A 21,368-nucleotide genomic window follows, 5' to 3' on the forward strand; every position below is an offset into this window, starting at 1 on the left:
TTCAGTCAAGAGAGTCTTTTGGCTGGAGTCTTCAAATCCGATCCATGTACGGGGCGAAGTGGCTAGATGTCTTGAACCAGTACTCAACCCAAGGCAATGTTCAACATAAAGCAATACTCGGCTAGAGGTATCACACGTTACGAGACTGCTCGGCTGGAGGCGATGCTCGTTGCGAGGCTGCTCGGCTAGAGGTTATGCTCGCGGCGAGCCGTTTGCTCTGCTGGAGGCGATGCTCGTTGCGAGGCGGCTCGGCTAGAGGCTATACTCGCTGCGAGGCGGCTCGGCTCGTGGTATTCCTCATTGCAAGTATCTACTTTATGTCGACATGCACTCAGTATGAGTTGATTCTCGACATGACTTGGGTCCGCTTGTCGAGTTCGCATATTGGGTCTATGTGTCGGATCCACGAATCGGGTCCGCAAGTCAGGTCTTTGAGTCGGGGCCATACATAGGGTCATCAAGTTGGGTCCAGGCATATAGGTGTCCCAATAAGCGAATGTCCGAGCAAGTGGGTGTCCGGTTAGACAGCACGTGGCTCATCAGTCTATAAGTTGGTAGACTTCTTTAATCAACAACAATGTTGATCAGTGGATCTAGTTGCTCAATAATTCCTGACAATAAATGACAGTATAAGTACGACCGTATAATGAATAAATCAAATTGACAAAGTTTGTCAAGGCAAAATATTGTACTATGTGCCTTGTATAAATAAATAATTTATTCAGTCGTGTAGTAAATCACATGTTGTATAAGTGACACAGTTTAAAGGCAATCATAATATTCGAGGCCATGAATAAATATTGCACATGTACTTGGGTTAAATATGAAACATCCCAACCCGGAAGTTTGAGGTAAATTTTTCTTCTTCCCAAAATTTTGCTTACTTTTCACTTTTACCCCTTATCTTAACGAAATCCTAGCCGTTCATCTAAATTGTCTTTCTCTCCTAAACTGCCAAGTGGCAGCACCCTAACTCTCTCCCTTTCCTTTTCCCGAAAACCCTCAGACCTTCTCTCTCTTTTTCTCACTCTCAGTCATCTCTCTCTCTCTCTCTTTCTCTCTCCCTCGTCTTTCATCTCTCCCGAACAACACACCCATAACCCATATCCTAAAATCATCATCAAATCATAATTTCAACACCACTATCGTCTTTATCTCATCGCTACGAACTCAACCATAGGCTTGGCATCTTGGAAGTCGAACCATGAAGCCCCGTACACGAGCTCTGACGCAGACCGTCACTTTCGAGGCCATTTCCTGCCAAACCACGGCGAGTTGGCCGGCGTGTAAGGTATCAATCTCTTCGTATCGTCAATAACTACAACTTTCCTTTTTGTTTCACTCAATTTTATTGAGTATTGAAGAAATTATACTCATTTGAATCTTACCCAGTTTCCGGCGACCTCCGAGGCTTTCAAGGAATTTTCCGGCTAAACCACAGCTAGTTAGACATTGTGTGAGGTACCATTCTCTTCGTCTCTTCATGGGCTATAACTTTCGTTTTTGTCTCGCTTGATTTCGTTGAGTAGTGACAAACTTATGGTCGTTTAAATATTGTGCATTTTCCGGCCGAATCTCCAACCTTCTTCTTCGGCAAAACCAGGCCTCTCAGGCCCTTTAGAAAACCCCACGGGCCTTAAGCCCGTTACATCTTAGCCCAAAACCCTAGCCCGCATCCTTTTTGTTTTTGTTTATTTGTTTTTAAAAACCCAAGGGCCTTGGGCCGGTTTTTGGTTAAGGGGCTCTAAGCCCAGCCCTTTAATAAGGCCTTAGGGCCGGCCTGTGTTTGTGTGTGTTGTGTGGGTTGTGTGTGTGCAACCCGTGTGTGTGCGTGTTTGGGGTTTAAGCCCAAACCACATTTCTTCACCCTAAACCCTTTTAACCCAAAAACCTTAGAATTCCAAAACCCAATATATCCTAATCCTATTTAACCTAAACCCTAATCGGATTTCAAGCCTAAAACCGGTTAGACCTAATTTGACCGTTGACCCCCGGTCAACGTTGACTTTAGGGTTGACTTTTTAGGTTTTCGTCCGGGACTCTTTTTAGGGTAATTCGACTTTCTGAATCCGTTTCTGATGTCTGTTTTCCCAAATTCAATTGCTATTATATAGTTTTATTTATTGGACTCTTTATGTGCTTAGGGGCAATTATAGTGGCGTTTCTGTCTTCACTAGCTGCGTGACTTTTCGACGGCTAAGTACTGTGAGTGGACCCCTTCTAAAATGCATGTTTTGTAGTAGAAATGCATACATGAAAAGCATGATTTGATGATTACGTTTTATGAAATGTTTTGTGAGATAACATGCTTACTGAGACTACTTTGAATTATTACTATTTTTCCTATAACCCATGTTCTTATAGAATATCTGATGGATGACGATATGATATTTAGAACATGTTTCGAACACCTCTTTATAGTATAGATGATGGATGACTTTATACTATGAAGTTGTTTTTCAATATATATATGTTCAATGGTTTTGTACTTACCTAGTGGCCCTTTCCGCTAAGAGACGTAGGGATAGATTCTGGTCCGTCTCGGGCAACGGTTTGGTGTTGGCATAGGGCCTGGAGTGTGTTTCCTCTGGCTATTTAGTACAGGGACGGGGAGCCGGCATGGGGCCTGAAGTGTATTTTCCTCTGACTGTCTGCTCAGAGACGGGGAGCCGGCATGGGGCCTGGGGGTTATTGGACAATTCACTAGTGATTATTATATATACAAGTTATGATTTGAGACAATGCACGATATGCTAGGTTTCGGAAAACCTATGTTTATCATTATATATGTGTTTTCATAAAACCTGGGGGTTAGTATGTTGATAACTGTTTTGTTATATATATATATCAAATTGGTCCACTCATGTTTGTTTTGTCCCCCCTTCAGGACTTAGAATCGAGGCATACAATTCCGGCATCAAGGCACTTCCGCATCGGCATCTTCGAGTCCTCTTGGTGTGGGATCCATTCTTTTATTCATTCAATTTTATATCATTCTTTTAGTGTTCTAGTTAGTTGTATGCTCTGAACACGTTCTTTAAATGCATATTCTTTACTCCTTTCTATTTATAAACCTTATTAATTCCTTGTTTTCAGCATTTGCACTCAATAAATGGCTTTCGTCACCCTCGGGTGTCGACCAGCACGTGCCTATCCTGGTATTCGGGGAATTATCGGGATCGAGGCGTGTCAGATTGGTATCAGAGCGTGGTTTGTTCAGAGCATACTTAGGATCTTCTCTTACTAAAGTAAGGTGTTGGTTTTGACATCATTTGGATGTCAGGACTTCTAGATTTGGTGTTATTCGGCGCAGTTGTGCAAACCTTTCTCTGTTTGAATTGTCACCTTCTTGTTGAAATACAAGAGTTCATGTCGGCATTGTGCCTCATCGATGAAGTGTTTGATTTGTTGGACGACTTTCAACATTGGATCGATACTTTACGACGTGCATTCCCTGGGAATGACGGGCATAGTCGATGTTACTTGGAAGCGACATGTTTTTAGAAATCTCAGTTTGAGGAAGTCTGGTCAAGACCAGTTGTATATCCGAAATGGCGATGCCACTCTGCAACATGTGTGTCCCCAGGAATGACAGGCAGAGTCATATCTCAGTGACAACTACTCGAAACATTCGAAGTGCGTGTTGGGAGAAAATAAGTTAATGCTAGTGGTGACGACGGTTCGTAGGTGGTAGTTGGTAGGAGCAAATCAATGTTCTCATACTCGTTTCCACTGAGGATATTCGTGTGAATCTTTAGAATGAATCTTCGACAATTGTTCTATCGATAACCTTTTTGCTTATTCCAATGACGAAGTCAAGTTCATTAACCCTTGACCGTCAGCTTCACACTAAATTCTTTGAGTGTTGATTTCGTTTACATTAATTGCTTTTCTTGGGAAACTCCTCGGTAGTAGACATTCTCATCAATTTCCCAAAATGGAGTTGTGATTCTTGTTGTTGTTGTAGTTTGACTTGGATGATGAAAATCCAGACTTGTTTGGATAAACAAACTCCTTGAATTTCACCTAGGTCTGGTACTCGGTGGTAAACCCTAACTCCTTGTCCACGCATTTTTCGGTAAAGGTGAACTTAGTCTCTTGCTTGTAGCTCAACTGACTAGTGCTCTTGTCCATTAACTGTTCAGCCTTGTAATTTTCAGTGTAATGGATTGAGACTCTACCATATTCATCATTATACGAAGATTGAGCTTTGCTCTGAACTTCTCTAGACTCATTGAGCTTTGGTTTGCTCAAGGGCATCATTTTAAGATAGCCAATTGTGTCACTGCATGCATACACAGGCTGCTTCGTATCTTTCTTCTTCGTCATTTTGTTGATTCAAAGGTTCTATGTTTAATTTTTGAACTTTGAAACAAATCTCACAAAGTATTGTGAATTTCGAAATGTCTTTGGCCTCGTCAAATCTTATAAGCAGTTGTTAACTATTCTTTGAGCTTAGACTTGTTTCCCTTTTGGCTAAGAAACCCGTCAACCTTATGGTGATGATTAGCCAAATAATCATAAACAGTGACTTCTATTTCTGCATCTTCATTTTCTTTTGCTTGTTTGTTTCTCAAGGTAAAACTAGATCATGCCGGAACATTACACGACAGAAAAAAAAAAAAAAAAAAGTTCTTGGCATGGTTTCAGGTTCAAATCTCGATATCTCGTACTCTAAATTTAATGGACTTGTTTTGGCCCTCAAATTCTTGAGTGTTATTTCAGCCTTCTTGACATGGTTTCTCACTCAATCAGTGAGGAATTCACGATCGATCAATTCGGCGGAAGTGTGCGGCCAATTCTTATCGATTTGGACAGGAATGTTGGGAGCATAATATTTTGACAAGTTTACCAGACTTACCAGAAAGAGTTCCACGTGGGTGTGAAGTTTGAACCGCCTTTTGGTAAGAGATTGGTGAAGATCATAGTGCAGGTGATCAGCAAATTGCATTACTATCTTCACGCTAATTGAATGGTCACCATTCATTATCTTACTACAATTCATAACCATCATATCGTGCTCTGGTAGACATTTTCGATGATGTGATGTGTTCGCCTCAACGCAGCTTTCCACTACCTTTCACCAGGATCCTTTAGTTCGAGAGCACGTGGGCGGGAGGTTTGAGCGGTCTTTTAGTAAAAGTTGGTTGAAGGTTTTAGTACAGAAGGTCAGCATATTGTATCACCATCTTACTAGAATTCATGGGCATCACATCGGTTATTTTCCAATGATATGTGTTCGTCTTAACACATATTTCCACTGCTTCACTTCTGAACCTTATTGTTGTGAATACGTGGTTGTTAAAACATTTCTAGCTGATCTGTTTGGTGCATTCTGGGATGGCACTACAGGATGGTCGAAGCAAGAATTGGATAACCTTTACACTTCTCTCGAAAGGTGTGTGTACTCTTTTTTGTTTTTAGGTTGACCATTTGCGAGTCGTTCTTCTTTCCACCAACTTTGACCTTGGTTGACTAGAAATATGCAACTAAGCAAAAATGGAGAGGTGGATTGAGCACTACAACAGTTCCCAAGAGATACTGCGTGTTGAGGAAGATGACTTCTCGTTTTCTGCTTGCTTGGTTCGAGCTTTTGGGTCTACTACTAACATGGTAGCCACTTCTCTTGAATCCCAAGGTACAATTTTCAAAAGGGTTCTTTACTGGTGAAATGCTGGAGTAGTTGGTCACATTTGGAAGAACTGAGGAGGATATGATGCTTGGTGATGGATAAAGTTTTACAACGACAGTTCTTATTTTGTTCGGTTTGAGTATGGCACTTGTTGTGGCATGGTACGAGAGTTGCTACATGCAACATTGGTTGTTAGAGGAGTTATACGAGCTTGTATTTGGAAGATCGAATTTTCGACGTGTGAAATTATTCATCCTCATGAAATTTCTGCTTGCTTATCGAGACAACAAATGTGTGATCAATATCACGGGCGGCCAACCGGTATATCGATAGCTTATTTGTTGGGTTCGTTAAGCAAAGGGACAAGAAGATTCGTCTACAGTAGCTGATGCAAATTCGGAATTGTTATTCTTGGGACTCGACCCAAAAACACATCTGTTTTCGGAGTACGTGACGTTTCTAATTCTTAGACAAGACCCACTCTCATTTTTTCAGTTTTGGTTTTCAATATAAGTATTTTGAACTCCCTTTACTCTAGTTAATTGTTTTGGCGTTACAAATGTTTTTGGAAAAGTATTTCTATTTTCATTTTTAAGTTGGTTCGAGTTTTTGGCCTATATGTTATTACTTATCTATTTTGACGTTATCTGGCCTTAAATTATTTTGTATTTTCGACTTTATATTTTTATAAAGTATGTTTTCTATTTTTACACTGATGGGAAAGAAGGTATGAGCCTGGAGGCATGAAAGATGGAATCATTGCAGCCGATCGCGACGGTGTGGCATTTTCCCTTTTGTGTAACCGCTCTTACCTGATCTCTTTGTTACGTGTATATATATATATATATATCATTCTCCCTATTTTCGAGTTTTTTTCAGTGTAGCAAGTTGTTTTAAATTTCGGGGACGAAATTCTTTTAAGGGGGGTAGATTGAAACATCCTAACCCGGAAGTTTGAGGTAAATTTTTCTTCTTCCCAAAATTTGCTTCCTTTTCACTTTTACCCCTTATCTTAACGAAATCCTAGCCGTTCATCTAAATTGTCTTTCTCTCCTAAACTGCCAAGTGGCAGCACCCTAACTCTCTCTCTTTCCTTTTCCCGAAAACCCTCATACCTTCTCTTTTTTTTTTCTCACTCTCAGTCATCTCTCTCTCTCTCTCTCTCTCTCTCCCTCGTCTTTCATCTCTCCCGAACAACACACCCATAACCCATATCCTAAAATCGTCATCAAATCACAGTTTCAACACCACTATCGTCTTTATCTCATCGCTACGAACTCAACCATAGGCTTGGCATCTTGGAAGTCGAACCATGAAGCCCCGTACACGAGCTCCGACTCAGAACGTCACTTTCGAGGCCATTTCCGGCCAAACCACTGTGAGTTGGCCGGCTTATAAGGCATCAATCTCTTCGTCTCGTCGAGCACTACAACTTTCCTTTTTGTTTCACTCAATTTTATTGAGTATTGAAGAAGTTATACTCATTTGAATCTTACCCAGTTTCTGGCGACCTCCGAGGCTTTCGAGGCATTTTCCGGCTAAACCACGGTGAGTTAGACATTGTGTGAGGTACCATTCTCTTCATCTTTTCAAGGGCTATAACTTTCGGTTTTGTCTCGCTTGATTTCGTTGAGTAGTGACAAAGTTCTAGCCGTTTAAAGATTGTGCATTTTCCGGCCGAATCTTCGGCCTTCTTCTTCGGCAAAACCAGGCCTCTCAGGCCCTTTAGAAAACCCCACGAGCCTTAAGCCCGTTATATCTTAGCCCAAAACCCCAGCCCGCATCCTTTTTGTTTTTGTTTATTTGTTTTTAAAAACCCAAGGGCCTTGGGCCAGTTTTTGGTTAAGGGGCTCTAAGCCCAGCCCTTTAATAAGGCCTTAGGGCCGGCCTGTGTGTGTGTGTGTGTGTGTTGTGTGGGCTGTGTGTGTGCAGCCCGTGTGTGTGTGTGTGTGTGTGTGTGTGTGTGTTTGGGGTTTAAGCCCAAACCACATTTCTTCACCCTAAACCCTTTTAACCCAAAAACCTTAGAATTCCAAAACCCAATATATCCTAATCCTATTTAACCTATACCCTAATCCGGATTTCAAGCCTAAAACCCGTTAGAGCTAATTTGACCGTTGACCCCCGGTCAACGTTGACTTTTAAGGTTTTCGTCCGGGACCCTTTTTAGGGTAATTCGACGTTCTGAATCCATTTCTAATGTCCGTTTTCCCAAATTCAATTGCTATTATATAGTTTTATTTATTGGACTCTTTATGTGCTTAGGGGCAATTATAGTGGCGTTTCTGTCTTCGCTAGCTGCGTGACTTTTCGACAGCGAAGTACTGTGAGTGGACCCCTTCTAAAATGCATGTTTTATAGTAAAAATGCATACATGAAAAACATGATTTGATGAATACCTTTTATGAAACGTTTTGTGAGATAACATGCTTACTGAGACTACTTTGAATTATTACTATTTTTCCTATAACACGTGTTCTTATAGAATATCTGATGGATGACGATATGATATTTAGAACATGTTTCAAACACCTCTTTATTGTATAGATGATGGATGACTTTATACTATGAAGTTGTTTTTCAATATATATATGTTCAATAGTTTTGTACTTACCTAGTGGTCATTTCCGCTACGGGACGTAGGGATAGATTTCGGTCCGTCCCGGGCGACGGTTTAGTGTTGGCATAGGGCCTGGAATGTGTTTCCTCTGGCTATTTAGTACAGGGACGGGGAGCCGGCATGGGGCCTGAAGTGTATTTTCCTCTGACTGTCTGCTCAGAGACGGGGAGCCGGCATGGGGCCTGGGGGTTATCGGACAATTCACTAGTGATTATTATATATACAAGTTATGATTTGAGACAATGCACAGTATGCTAGGTTTCGGAAAACCTATGTTTATCATTATATATGTGTTTTCATAAAACCTGGGGGTTAGTATGTTGATAACTGTATTGTTATATATATATCAAATTGGTCCACTCATGTTTGTTTTGCGCCCCCTTCAGGACTTAGAATCGAGGCATACAATTCCGGCATCAAGGCACTTCCGCATTGGCATCTTCGAGTCCTCTTGGTGTGGGACCCATTCTTTTATTCATTCAATTTTATATCATTCTTTTAGTGTTCTAGTTAGTTGTATACTCTGAACACGTTCCTTAAATGCATATTCTTTACTCCTTTCTATTTATAAACCTTATCAATTCCTTGTTTTCAGCATTTGCACTCAATAAATGGCTTTCGTCACCCTCGGGTGTAGGCCAGCACGTGCCTATCCTGGTATTCGAGGAATTATCGGGATCGGGGCGTGTCAAAATATATGTCACTAGGCAACATGTTAACAAATATCATAATATAATAACAATAAAATATTAAATAAATGATGAAAACATAATGATGTTTGCTGAAAAGGAAAAGTAAAGCTTTCTTTATTTTTCCCTTTTGTCAGATGGCAGACGGAATAATGATAGAATTAATAATAGGATTATTATAAGAAAACTTATCGTTTTAGACAATGGAGTAGGCATCTTCCTTAGTGGTCGACAAAAGCCATTTTGCCTGATAATAAAGTTCTTATCTCTATTTTTGACGAAATTATGGTCTGCTTCCTTTATTCCTTGCTTTTGCAGTGTCACCCATGTGCTCTCGCAAAGGAAAGCTCATGGCTCACAATGTTATGTATAGTTGAGGGCGCTGTAATTCTCTAACAAAACCATATCTCCATGGAAGTCCTGCCCTGCTTGCTCTCGGCATGGTTGCTGCTGGGACCTTGTCCCCATCCCAATTCCAAACACAGCAGACCACTGGAATATCGATTACGCGGTGCATAAATAGCAGCATTGCAGTTCTGCCTCGGCGCCGGCCATCGGATTGAAGATCAAGAGATTTGAATCCAACCCAGTTGTCAATACACCCCCCAAAGATCAAACAAACAAAACAAACTCTCTGGTTCTCTGGTTCTGATTTCTATGTACCTATGGCATATAATACTTTACATATTAAGGCAATCAAATGGGGGTATAAATTCGAAGCTTGACTGCTGTAATTCATTCTATGTCAGGCAAATTTGAGTTGTTGGTGATGAAATTCAATGGATTGAAACGTGACATAGCTTGGCTAATTTGCTAGGTGGAAGAAAATAGAGACTGAGACTGAGGTAGATAAGAAGAAGGATCTACGGGGGCGAGGGAGAGAGATAAAGAGAGAGTGTCTCTTGGTTTTGCAGATCCACGGTGGACAGTGGTGAGGTTGTGAAGGTTTCATAGTGGTGAGATGAAAAAAATGAAAGAGAACCGACATAGCTTTTCGTGTCATTTCCCACAGACGGCGCCAAATGTTGATGCACAAAACCGGAAGGTCTTGGAACAACGTAAATCCGACCGTGAATCATGCAAACGCCTAAGAACACAAAGATATATCGTGGTTCACCTCAATGTTTGGGCTACGTCCACACTGATGTTGATTGTATTTCTCTGTAACTGTATGTATGGATTACAAGCTCAAGGGGAGTCCCCCTGAGGAAGAGAGTGTTGTCTCTGAGTTGTTTGAGACTTGTATGTTTTGGGGGTATCCCAGAGTCTCCTTTGTGAGGGGGGAGGAGTCCCTTTTTATAGAATAAGAGGCTCCTCCTTTTACATAATTATGGGCTGGGTAATAAGGCCCAATGTGTCAAAGTCCGACGCCCAATATGTGTGGTACCAACAAAGAGAATGATCAAGTTATGAGTGTGGAGCTATTTATATACACTATCAGTACGTATTAGGTCAAATGTTCTTTTAGTTTCTTCTGCTGGCTAGTTGATATGATTCCTGATTTTGTTAGGCATTTGATTATGAATTTAAAGACATTCGTTTTCTAAGGATCCCCATCTTTTAAGAAATGCGGACTACTTATAAGGCCTACTTCATATTTTTTTTATTACCAATCCGAAATCATTTATCCGTTTGGTCTAGTAGTACAAGTTGTTGTTTCTCACTTTAAGGTCTTAGGTTCAAATCACATTGAAGATATTTTGAAATCATTTTTTCTATGTTGTCGAAAACGTTGGTCGGCCGGTCACCAAAAAAGTTGGCTGCCTGTCATTGGAAATTGATCGGCCGCTAGAAAATGTCAGCGAAAAGTTAACTAATGGCAGAAAAAAAAATTAACCAATAACCCAGAAAATTATCAAAAAATTGACCAGCTGACCAAAAAAGTCATCGAAAATTTGGTTGTGTGGCCAAAAAAATTAGCCGTAAAGTTGGCCGGCCGGCCACTGCTAACCCAAAACGTTAGTGGGTTTGAGTGGTAATCATGTAATTATATAGTGCTATTCATAAAATAATTTTGGTTGACTTTTTCATTAGTACCTAAACTGAAAATATGATATTTTTCCTAAAAAAAATTCTTAGAAATGGTATTGAAACAAGAAAGCCCAAAAAAAATTGTGTCCAAGTTGTAAGGAAATAAATAAGCTTATTTATTTCAATCCCGACTAATGATAGGATTAATGGCATGCTTAATTACTTGGTATGAGTATGGGATGGAATAAGATAAGAAGGAATGTTGATGGAAAAGAGTGGGAATGGGATAAACACCCACCACCCCGTGATTTTCCCATACCTTAATTTTTCAGGTATGTCTCATACCTTCATCAACAAGAGATCCACTTATTTATTCATGCCCTATGTTAGTAAGTGCATGATCACTTAGTATTACGATGTGATATTACTCTTCACTTGTAAGTGAGAGATCTTAAGTCCAATTGTTCTCACCAAAAGCGAATTTGAACCACATAAACTATTTCCTTCCAATTCCACTCCTCTTTGCAAACCATGTGGGAATGATACTTATTCCTTGCAAGTGAACCATAGCCTGATACATGTTTAATCACAAAATAGCCTGCGAAAAGTGTCAACTTTAATCGGACTAGTAAGGGTTACTACGATGCTTGACGGCTGTAATCAGACTAGTAAACATTCCTCATATCCAGCAGAATCAAAAAGCCCCGGCTATGACTAGAATCCTTCGGACTTTGGCCTTGTGTACCCAAGATTGATTAGCTTCTGAACCAACAATTTTCAGCATCTGCCTGAAATCACAAGAACAAGGGGCAAATGATTCAGTGAAAATAGCTAACAAAACGTGCAAACACAGACGAATCCATTCCTGCACATATGCAAACGACAAAGAAACAGACATCTGATAGTCTCGTGTTCATGTGTGTATTGTTTCTCTATGTGTTCGAGACAGAGAGGGTACAAACCTTAAGCATGGGACGATTCTTCAGAATGTTGCAAGCCAGAATTATGTTCAGTCCAGTCTTTAACACTGAAAATAACCGCATGTCAGACCATGGAGTAGGCGGGGAAAAAAAAGACGATGACAAACCCAAATTATCCAAACAAAAATTGATAACCTACCTAATCTTCGAGCAAAGCCAGACCCTGTATTATCAGAAAATAAATATAAATAAGAAAGACCATAAAAATGACGAGTAATTAATGTCCAAAAGCACATGTAGGAAATTGAGATTCTCTCGTGTGTGATCATTCAAGAATAACACGTTGGGGACATATATTGGGTGATGTGGGAGCATGTGGGAGCATGTGTTAGGCTCAACACATTTGTACATTTGTTCTGGTATATTATGAATGAAGTTAATATTTTACCATAAAATCAATTAGCAATATGTATGAGGATAACCCAATTCCCTAAAGCTATGATTAGCTAGGAATCGGAATAAATTGAAAGCTTTTTCATTGCCAAGTCTTTTGTCATTCGAAGTCCTACTAGTGGGGCTTTGTACTCTGCTTCGTTGTTAGATGCTTTGAAACCTAGAATGATCGCCTGTTGGGGTATCGAACCGCCTGGGATGACAAGGATCACGTCTGCTCCTAAACCTTTGTAGTTGGATGCGCTGTCGACATGCAAATGCCAGAAGTCTCCATCGGGTGGAGCAGGCGCGGTTGAAGTGTGCTCAACTACCTTCGGGACGTAATTGGGCCGCTCTGTTACGTTGTCAAGGTTAGGTGTAAAGGTACGGTAGGGAGCTATGGAACTGGGGCCATGTTACATGTGGCAAGAGATGCTCAAATGCCGGTATTGGGCCACTCTAGAGCTGAATAATGGAGCAAGGGTCGGCTAGGGCCGTGTGACGCACAGCAGGAGGTAGTGCTTAACTGCTGGTACATGTTGCTCTTATGTAGAATCTTCTAGGGCGACGAGGACAAAACTTGCTCCTGAGTGTTCCTTCCAATGTTCATCTGCCCTTAGCATGTCTTTTAGGCCGAGTTGTTGCATTCGTTAGAAAACTTTGCATCCACCAAGGTCTACGCCTTTATTGTCGCGTGTCTGGATTCGGCTGAATAGTGCGTCATGATGATGATTGCGTGCGTTTGAAGGTAAAACTTGAGCTTTAAGGTTACAACAACTATTGCCAAAGTTAACTTTTGAATTTCTAATAGCATTGAGAAGAGCTTTTGAATTGTAGAATACAGGTAGTCGGGCCCCAACTCTTCTCGCATGATGATAGAGCTTATTACTGCTCTAGATACCGTCAAACACGTGAATAAGTCCTCATCTGCTTCCGGTTTGGATAGTAGGGATGTGACGTCGGGTACTTCTTCAAGTCTTTAAATGTGCATTGGCCAGCCTCGTTCCAAAGTGCATGTTTCTTTGCCATAGTGAAAGAGTCTGCCAGAGTTAGATCTTTTTTCATGATCAATTTTTTGAATAGCGGGTGGTCTGCTGGAAGTCCTTTTTGGAAGGCTGCTCTAGCTATCGAGTCGTTGCATCTAACTATCCTTGCCTTCTCTACTTTGAACCTCCTCATATAGTCATGAAACGACTCATTTGGGTCCTTCTTGACGTCAAACAAATGGTTGGATTTCTTTTTGATCGAGTGATATGATGAATATTCTTTGGTGAAAACCAAAGAAAGTTCGTAGAAATTCCGGATGGATTGTGGTGGCAGGGTGTAGAACTAATCTTGTGCCTCGCCTTGTAGAGTGGTGGTGAATATCTTGCACATGAGATCATCGTTGTTTCGATAAAGGATCATTGCGCTTCGGTAGCGCTTTAAGTGTCTCTCCGGGTCTTCCTCCATTTTGAAAGATGTGAAATGTGGCATGCTGAACTCACGTGGAGGCTCTCCCTGCTCGATCTCATCCGTGAAAGGTGACCTGCTTATGTTGGTCATGTTTCGTCGTAGTGCCTTGTCGGTGACCTCGTTGCGTTGGAAATCATGCAATCGCTTGGTCAAGAGTCTCTCTACTTCTTCCTGAATTTGCCTTTGTTGGGGTAGCGGAGCTTTCGGCTGCCCCCAGCCATGACTTGCTGGTCTAGGCTGCTCTTCCATGTGTTTGGCTCGTCTATGCTGTGGATGCAGTGCATGTGGTGCGTTCATAGCAAGCGAGCGAGTTCTTCGCAGGCTGTTGGTTGAACTTGAGCTGGATTAAGTGACTGCTTCTCTCCGTCCGTCGTTTTACCTACTCCGATGTGAGGTGGAAGATGCTCCTTACGGGCTTAGCCGCGAATGAACATTTTACTCGGAAGGTTGCTCATGTTGACTATTGGAGTGTAACCCCAACCATGAATGTATGCTCATCTGTGGGCCTAGTCGATAGTGCATGCTTCTCCGCGTGCTAAGATGAGAGTATACGCTATCTTGGGGGCCCAATTGGGAGTGTACACTGCCCGAACGCTCGGCTCGTGGCTGGTCGAGTGGTTGCTTACCGGGACGTTGCTGGAAAGGTTCTTCTGCCCTTGTCTTACTTCGAGATACCTCGTCCAGGGCACGTTGGATCCCGGTGCGTTGCAAAAGTTGATTCACCAAGGTTGTCTGTTGTGCAAGGCGCTTGTCAACTCTACAACTTGTCGAGACAAGTGTTGTTCGCCATTTGGATTGGAAGAGTTTGGAAGGAATGCACCTCTTTGGGCAGTGGAAGGGTGGTAGACTCCAAGCACGAGATTTGAGTTGGGAAATGTCAAATTCGCGAAAAAAAATGTGGTAAGAATGCCCCCGGCTCGATGGTAGGTTTGGATGGTTGAGATAGTCTTGGGCCGACTTGGGCTGCTTGGAAAGCCATGGGAGCAGGCTGGGCCACGAGAGCAAGTTGGGCCGTGAGAGTGGGTTGCTCGACGGGAACAGGCTGGGCACGGGAGTGGGCTGCTCGTTAAGAGCAAGCTAGGTCACGAGAGCAGGCTGCTCGGCAGAAGCAGGTTAGGCAGCGAGAGCAGGTTACTCGGCGGGAGCAGGCTGGGCCATGGGAGTGGGCTGCTCGACGGAAGCAGGCTGCTCAGTATGTGATGCATGCGAATGCGAGTCTTGGGCTCAGGCCCGTGCAAATTTGGATGGCACATCTTAGGCCATGGTGGAACCTCGTAGTGATGGTACCATTCCGCTTATGACCACATTTAGTCTTGTGGATCGTCGCAGTCCCATTTCTTGAGTATTAGAATTTTAACTTGTGGAATTTTCTAAATTTCTAGCCATTATATTTTTCTTATACATTTTATCAAAGAACCTTTGCAAATAAAAAATTCTAATAATAAGAACGTATGAAAAATATTCTAATGGACTAGAAAATAGAAAAAAACATTTTTATGCGAGAGTCTTCTACGAGTATGGATCTCAACTCTCAATGAAAGCACCAATTTGTGGATGCAAATTTCTTCCTCTTTGATATTGGACGATTTTGCACCTACAAAACAATTAACACCTTAGGTTAAGGCCAAGAGCCTCACGCGCCCACGATGAATGGGGGGCTTTGGCCGAAGAACCTCCGATGCCAAAGTTAGAATTTAGAGAGAAAGAGTGTTTAGAGAATTTTGCCAAAGTGTTGGAATGAGTTTTTGGTGAAAATAGGAGTCTATTTATAGGGCTAGGCTTGACCATTATTTCCAAGGAATGGCCTGCCCTTGAAGGAGTTTTTGTGGTTGAGATTTTGGTTTAATTAGCCAATAAATTGGCTAATTGAACCTTAAAGAATAAATTAATAATTTGGTTATGAAAAGGTTATAAAGAATAACTAGATAATCAGCTAAAAAGGGGAGAAAAGGGTAAGGAAAGGTAGGAAATAGGATGGATCCCTTTTTAGATGGGGATGGCCGGCCATTGATGTGATTTTGGGTGGTTTATTTGATATAATGGGTGACTTAATTGATATTTAATGGATTAGTTGAGTAATTAATCCACTAATTAATCATTTAACATAATAATTTGGAGGTTACCTTGCAAAAGGGAATTTGATGAGATAGACTTTGAATTGTTTACCTCTTTTGGAGCATCTTTGACTTTGTTGAAAAAAGATTGTCGACTGCTTGCGCGCAGAGATCCCGGTGTACCTCAGGGGTATTTTGGTCCTTTTTGTCCAACAATCCACGTGTCGTCTTGTGATTATTTTTGGCTCCACAGAAATTATTACAATAATTTAGGAAAGAAGCATAATTAGAAACTCAACACCCTATCCACAGGATATTGAACCCCATGCAAAGTGATGGATAACTTTAAGTCACTGTTGAGCAGTGTCATCAAAATAAAAACATTGGATGTAAACTTTTTTTTTCTCCTCAATCATATTTGTTAAGAATGATGAAATCTTCAAGTGCGTGACATCAAAATAATAGGCAAATAATGTATCTTTTTTTCCTCAATCACATTTATTAAGAATGATGAATAGCTTCAAGTCATTGTCGACCAATGCCATCAAAATAATAGCATAAATACATCCCCCGGATCGAGTTTTAATTTTCCGGCAAGTTGACTATAGTGCTTTAGCAATTGCAACGACGGTGACGTCTGCCTCCACTATGCAAGTATTGTTCATCAAAAAGCCTTCGTCTGCCTCATTCAAAGTGACTAGTGTGATGAATGACGCCCGACCCCAACTCCTTTGGGAAGCGCTGAACCAAAAATTACCTACAAGTAAAAACAATTCTTAGTAATTGCCGCACCCTATTTCGGGGTTCCATTAATTGAGAAGTGTGCGTTGTATATCTTTCTTTAGGTAAGATTTATGTTCCTTTCTTTTTCATGTTTTTTTTTTTTTTTAAAAACAAAGTTTATGTCTATGTAACTTCTTATTTCTTTAAAACTTTCCTTGTACCGTCGAGGTTTAAAAAAAAACTCTTCAACGAAAGGAGACTATACATGTGTGTGTGGTTACATTACATATAACATAAAACACAGAAATAGGGACACTCTGTACCTGATATACAACAATGAAGCCTGTGATGCATTTGGTGTACAATGCGCAAGGTAATCTTTGTAAGGATTTGGGAGCGAGGATGTAACGTTTTTGTATCAGCCAATGTTAAGTAAAGTGAAAAATGGGATATATCATTATCTTCCTGCAATAACCAACAAATTAGTTTAAAGTAAAACTCCAAATAACGTACAGGTTTTAATGAAGATGCATTGAAGCTAAAAGCATCGATCTCCTTTCGTTCCTGGTGAGGGAGAGAAGAAAGTTGACAGTCATAAAAAAGAATGCTTGCTTAGTTTACCATCTCTGGTTCCCTGCGGTGAATGGTTTGGAGTAATAGCATTCATCTTTTAACTTTGAAAATTTCTTAATCTTCCAAACATGCGTGTACTTCGCAGCATTCTTGATCATTGATATGCACGTTCCCTTGCCTGCTCTTCTTTCTTTACGAACAAAGACCTCCGCTCCAAACACACAGGTGTCATTAATGACATATCCATTGGAGGCATCAGTAAGTTCTTTAAGGGAGATAAGTTTATTAAAACCCACATCAGGCGCCACCCCATGAAGGCACTTTTGCATTATCTTATCATCTAAGTACCGCAACACCAAAAAAAATTCAGTAAAATTAAGCAATGTGTTTTACATATAATAATATATTAACTGTTCTATATGATCTGCTGGATGCATGAGAATTAAATGTAAATAGATGGGTATTTAATGTACGGAAATGTGTTCCACACACTCCCTTGATTCTTCTTTTGATTAGATTTATTCAATACAAAGACAAAAAGTAAACTTGGGTGTTCAAAGGGATAAAAGGAGTGTGCAGATATCACTTAGAGAAAACACACACATACGTACACACATCATATATACCTTGAAAAACCACGTAGGTTCCCTTTTCCTGATCAAGCAAATACACTCTGAAATCAATATATACTTCCCAGTCAGGCTGACGTGAATCTGTTCGAGCCATTTCCAAGTTGATAGAGATGTGGTGTTCCACATTTTTCTTCTTGTTTCCATATGGGAAGACCACCAGTTTCCTTTGATGAGCATAACATAAATACACAAGTTACCGAATAATATATACATAAGTAACAGAATAATATACTAGACATGAATGTTTTCTAACTTGGTTTGTTTAATCAGCAGATATGTACAAGAATATGTACTACCATTTGTATCCTCCAGCTTCAAACTCGTCCGATTCACATCTATGATCCTCTGGAAGTTCTTTTAGCATTGAAAACGACTCTAATTTTAAAGTGTAGTGAGTTGCGGGTGAAGCTGAAATCAATACCTAATCCAGATCTTCGGTTTGAGTCCATCTTTGAGTATCACAATCTTTCTTTACTAGGGGAAACTTGACAACAGAAGCTACCTCCCTTGTAGCTCTGGTACCATGTAGAGAAAGACAATATTCCAAACTCCAGAGTATTGCTTCTCAGTTAGTGCAAACTCCACACTAGCCCAAGACTTACAACCAACAGTAAAGAGAAAGAATGGAACTCAACAAAGATGAATCAACTTTCACTAACAAGGAAATAAGCTTACTGTTGTGCGGAAGCGGCATTCAACTGTAAGTGAATAGTAAAACAGAACAGAATAAAACCAACACCAACAAGAACACCAAGATTTATACTGGTTCGGCAATGCCTACATCCAGTTTGGAGACGACGGAGTATTCCACTATAATCAATGAGAACATACAATAGTGTTTATCACTCAATTTCCCAAAGACCCGAATAACCCAAACTCTCACACTTACAATAGGAAGAGAAAACCAAAAATACAAAACAAGACAATTTGAGAAAATTCTTCTCTATGCCAAATGGCTTCTTGCTATTTTTCTCTCTTCCTTGTTCTCCTCTTCAATGCTTATGGGATGCACCTTGCTCCCCTTTTATAGCCAAAGAAAAGCTTCTCAAAGACATCAATGGCCAAAGGCCTAACATCAAGTCAAAAAGAGTTAGGTTCAATTGCATGTAATTTTTGTTTCCCACATGTAGCATGCCAACCAACAATTTTGACCACAAAAGTAGCCGAAATCAATTGTTGGTTTTAGACTACTTTGTTTGAGCTAATAATCAACAATCTCCACCTTGGCTCAAACACTCTAAGTAGAACTCCTAATAGTCGTCTCCCAATCCCCCATGGGGCAATCAACAAATTTTACAAATGTCAATCAAGTCTAAGCAGTGCTTAAACTTGTGCAACGAAACTGGCTTCGTTAACATATCCGCAGGATTGTCAGCAGTCTCAATCTTCTGAAGAAGAATATCTCCCTCGTCAATAACCTCACGAACAAAATGGAACCTCACGTCAATGTGTTTCGTACCTGCATGATGAACTTGATTCTTTGCTAAATGAATAGCACTCTGACTGTCGCAATGAACATCCACATGGTCTTGTTGAACCCCTAAGTCATCAAGCAACCCTTGAAGCCAGATGGCTTCCTTTATAGCTTCTGTTACAGCCATGTATTCTGCCTCAGTAGTCGACAAAGCAACTGTAGATTGCAGAATCGACCTCCAACTTACTGGACCTCCAGCAATAGAGAATACAAAACCAGTAGTGGACCTACGCTTGTCCAAATCACCTGCGTAATTAGAATCCACATATCCAACAACACATTTACCAGTAACTTTATCCTGCTGGAACAATAAACCAACATCCACAGTACCCAGAATATACCGTAGAATCCATTTCACAGCTTGCCAATGCCCTTTTCCTGGATTATGCATATATCTACTAACAATGCTAACAGCTTGTGAAATATCAGGCCTAGTACACACCATAGCATACATTAAACTACCAACAACATTTGCATAAGGAATTTGAGCCATGTACTGACTCTCTTCAACAGTTTTAGGAGACATAGAAGCGCTAAGTTTGAAATGAGAGGCAAGAGGTGTACTAACCGGTTTTGAATTTTCATTCATCCTGAAACGTTGTAGTACCTTCTTCAAATACTGCTTCTGACACAGACTAATCTTGCCCTTCGCTCTATCTCTTTCAATTTCCATACCTAGTATCTTCCGAGCTTCTCCCAAGTCCTTCATCTCAAATTCATTACTTAGTTGAGTCTTCAACCTTGTAATCTCCACTTTGCTCTTACATGCTATAAGCATATCATCAACATATAAAAGCAGATAAATGAAGGTTCCATCTTGTAGTTTGCGAAAGTATACACAATGGTCATAGTGACTTCTTGTGTACTTCTGCCCGATCATAAATCTATCAAATCGCTTGTACCATTGTCTTGGAGACTGCTTCAAGCCATACAATGATTTTTCCAATTTGCAAACCCAATTTTCCTTTCCAGCAACCTTAAAACCTTCTGGTTGAGACATATAAATCTCCTCCTCCAAATCACCATGTAAGAATGCAGTCTTGACATCAAGTTGGGCCAACTCAAGGTCAAACTGCACAACCAAAGCCAACAAAATACGAATAGAAGAATGTTTTACTACAGGAGAAAATACCTCATTGTAGTCAATGTCTTCCTTCTGAGCGTAGCCTTTAGCTACCAATCTGGCTTTGAATCTTACATTGTCTCTTCCCAAAGATTCCATCTTTTTGGCATACACCCATTTACAACCAATTGCTTTCTTCCCCTTTGGTAACTGAACCAGCTTCCAAGTCTCATTTTTATGAAGAGATTTCATCTCCTCATCCATAGATTTCTTCCACAACTCGCACTCTGAACTCATGACAGCTTCTTTGTAGGCGGATGGAATATCATCTTCAATAACGGGAAGTGCATATGCCACAATATCAGTAAATCGAGCAGGCTTTCGGATTTCCCTTCTCGATCTTCTGGTTGCAATATAGTCTTGTTGCTGTGGAGGCTCTTGGGTAGGTGCCTCCTCTTCATCATCCTCGTCCTCATCATCAGAATTAACTGTAGGACTAGTGTTTGAAACATCAGACCTTACTGGAACAACTGGAGTCTTCAGTAACTCCACTTGCTTTGAGCTACTCATGGTCTCGGTCGCTTCAGTTTCACCTTCATGCTTGTTCTGATTAACCATAGCAGCTTCATCAAAAGTCACATCTCTGCTTACAACAAATTTCTTCTCATCTGGACACCAGAGTCGGTATCCCTTCACGCCAGTGCTAAAGCCCATAAATAGAGCTTTCTTTGCTCTTGGATCCAACTTGCTTTCTCTGACATAATAGTAAGCAGGACAACCAAATATGTGTAAAAACTTGTAATCAGTACAAGGTTTACCAAACCATACCTCCATGGGCATTTTGCCCTCGTTCGCAGCAGCTGGCAATCGATTAATGAGATGGCTTGCATAAGTGAGTGCCTCAGCCCAAAATGCCTTGCCTAATCCAGCATTAGACAACATACACCGAACTTTCTCAAGCAAAGTACGGTTCATGCGCTCCGCCACCCCATTCTGTTGCGGTGTCTCCCTAACCGTGAAGTGCCTCACAATACCCTCATCTTGACAAACTTTCAAGAAAGGATCAGACTTATATTCACCCCCATTGTCTGATCTGAGAGTCTTGATCTTTCGACCGCTTTGCGTTTCAA

The 21,368-nt window shown here is 40.8% G+C and overlaps 2 long non-coding RNA genes across 2 annotated transcripts; both read left to right on the plus strand.

Annotated features, from left to right (window-relative positions):
• The first annotated feature begins 2,001 nt into the window (after positions 1-2,001).
• On the plus strand, positions 2,002-3,405 carry LOC126606598 (uncharacterized). Its single transcript, XR_007617265.1, has 3 exons — positions 2,002-2,205; positions 2,888-2,955; positions 3,097-3,405. It is a non-coding gene; the product is annotated as an uncharacterized LOC126606598 (long non-coding RNA).
• Positions 3,406-7,696: 4,291 nt separating this feature from the next.
• Positions 7,697-8,816, plus strand: LOC126606596 (uncharacterized). The gene is made up of 2 exons (XR_007617263.1): positions 7,697-7,958; positions 8,639-8,816. It is a non-coding gene; the product is annotated as an uncharacterized LOC126606596 (long non-coding RNA).
• The last annotated feature ends 12,552 nt before the right edge of the window (positions 8,817-21,368 follow it).

The sequence above is a fragment of the Malus sylvestris genome, chromosome 16 (genome assembly GCF_916048215.2).
Source record: "Malus sylvestris chromosome 16, drMalSylv7.2, whole genome shotgun sequence".
Taxonomy (NCBI): Eukaryota; Viridiplantae; Streptophyta; class Magnoliopsida; order Rosales; family Rosaceae; genus Malus; species Malus sylvestris.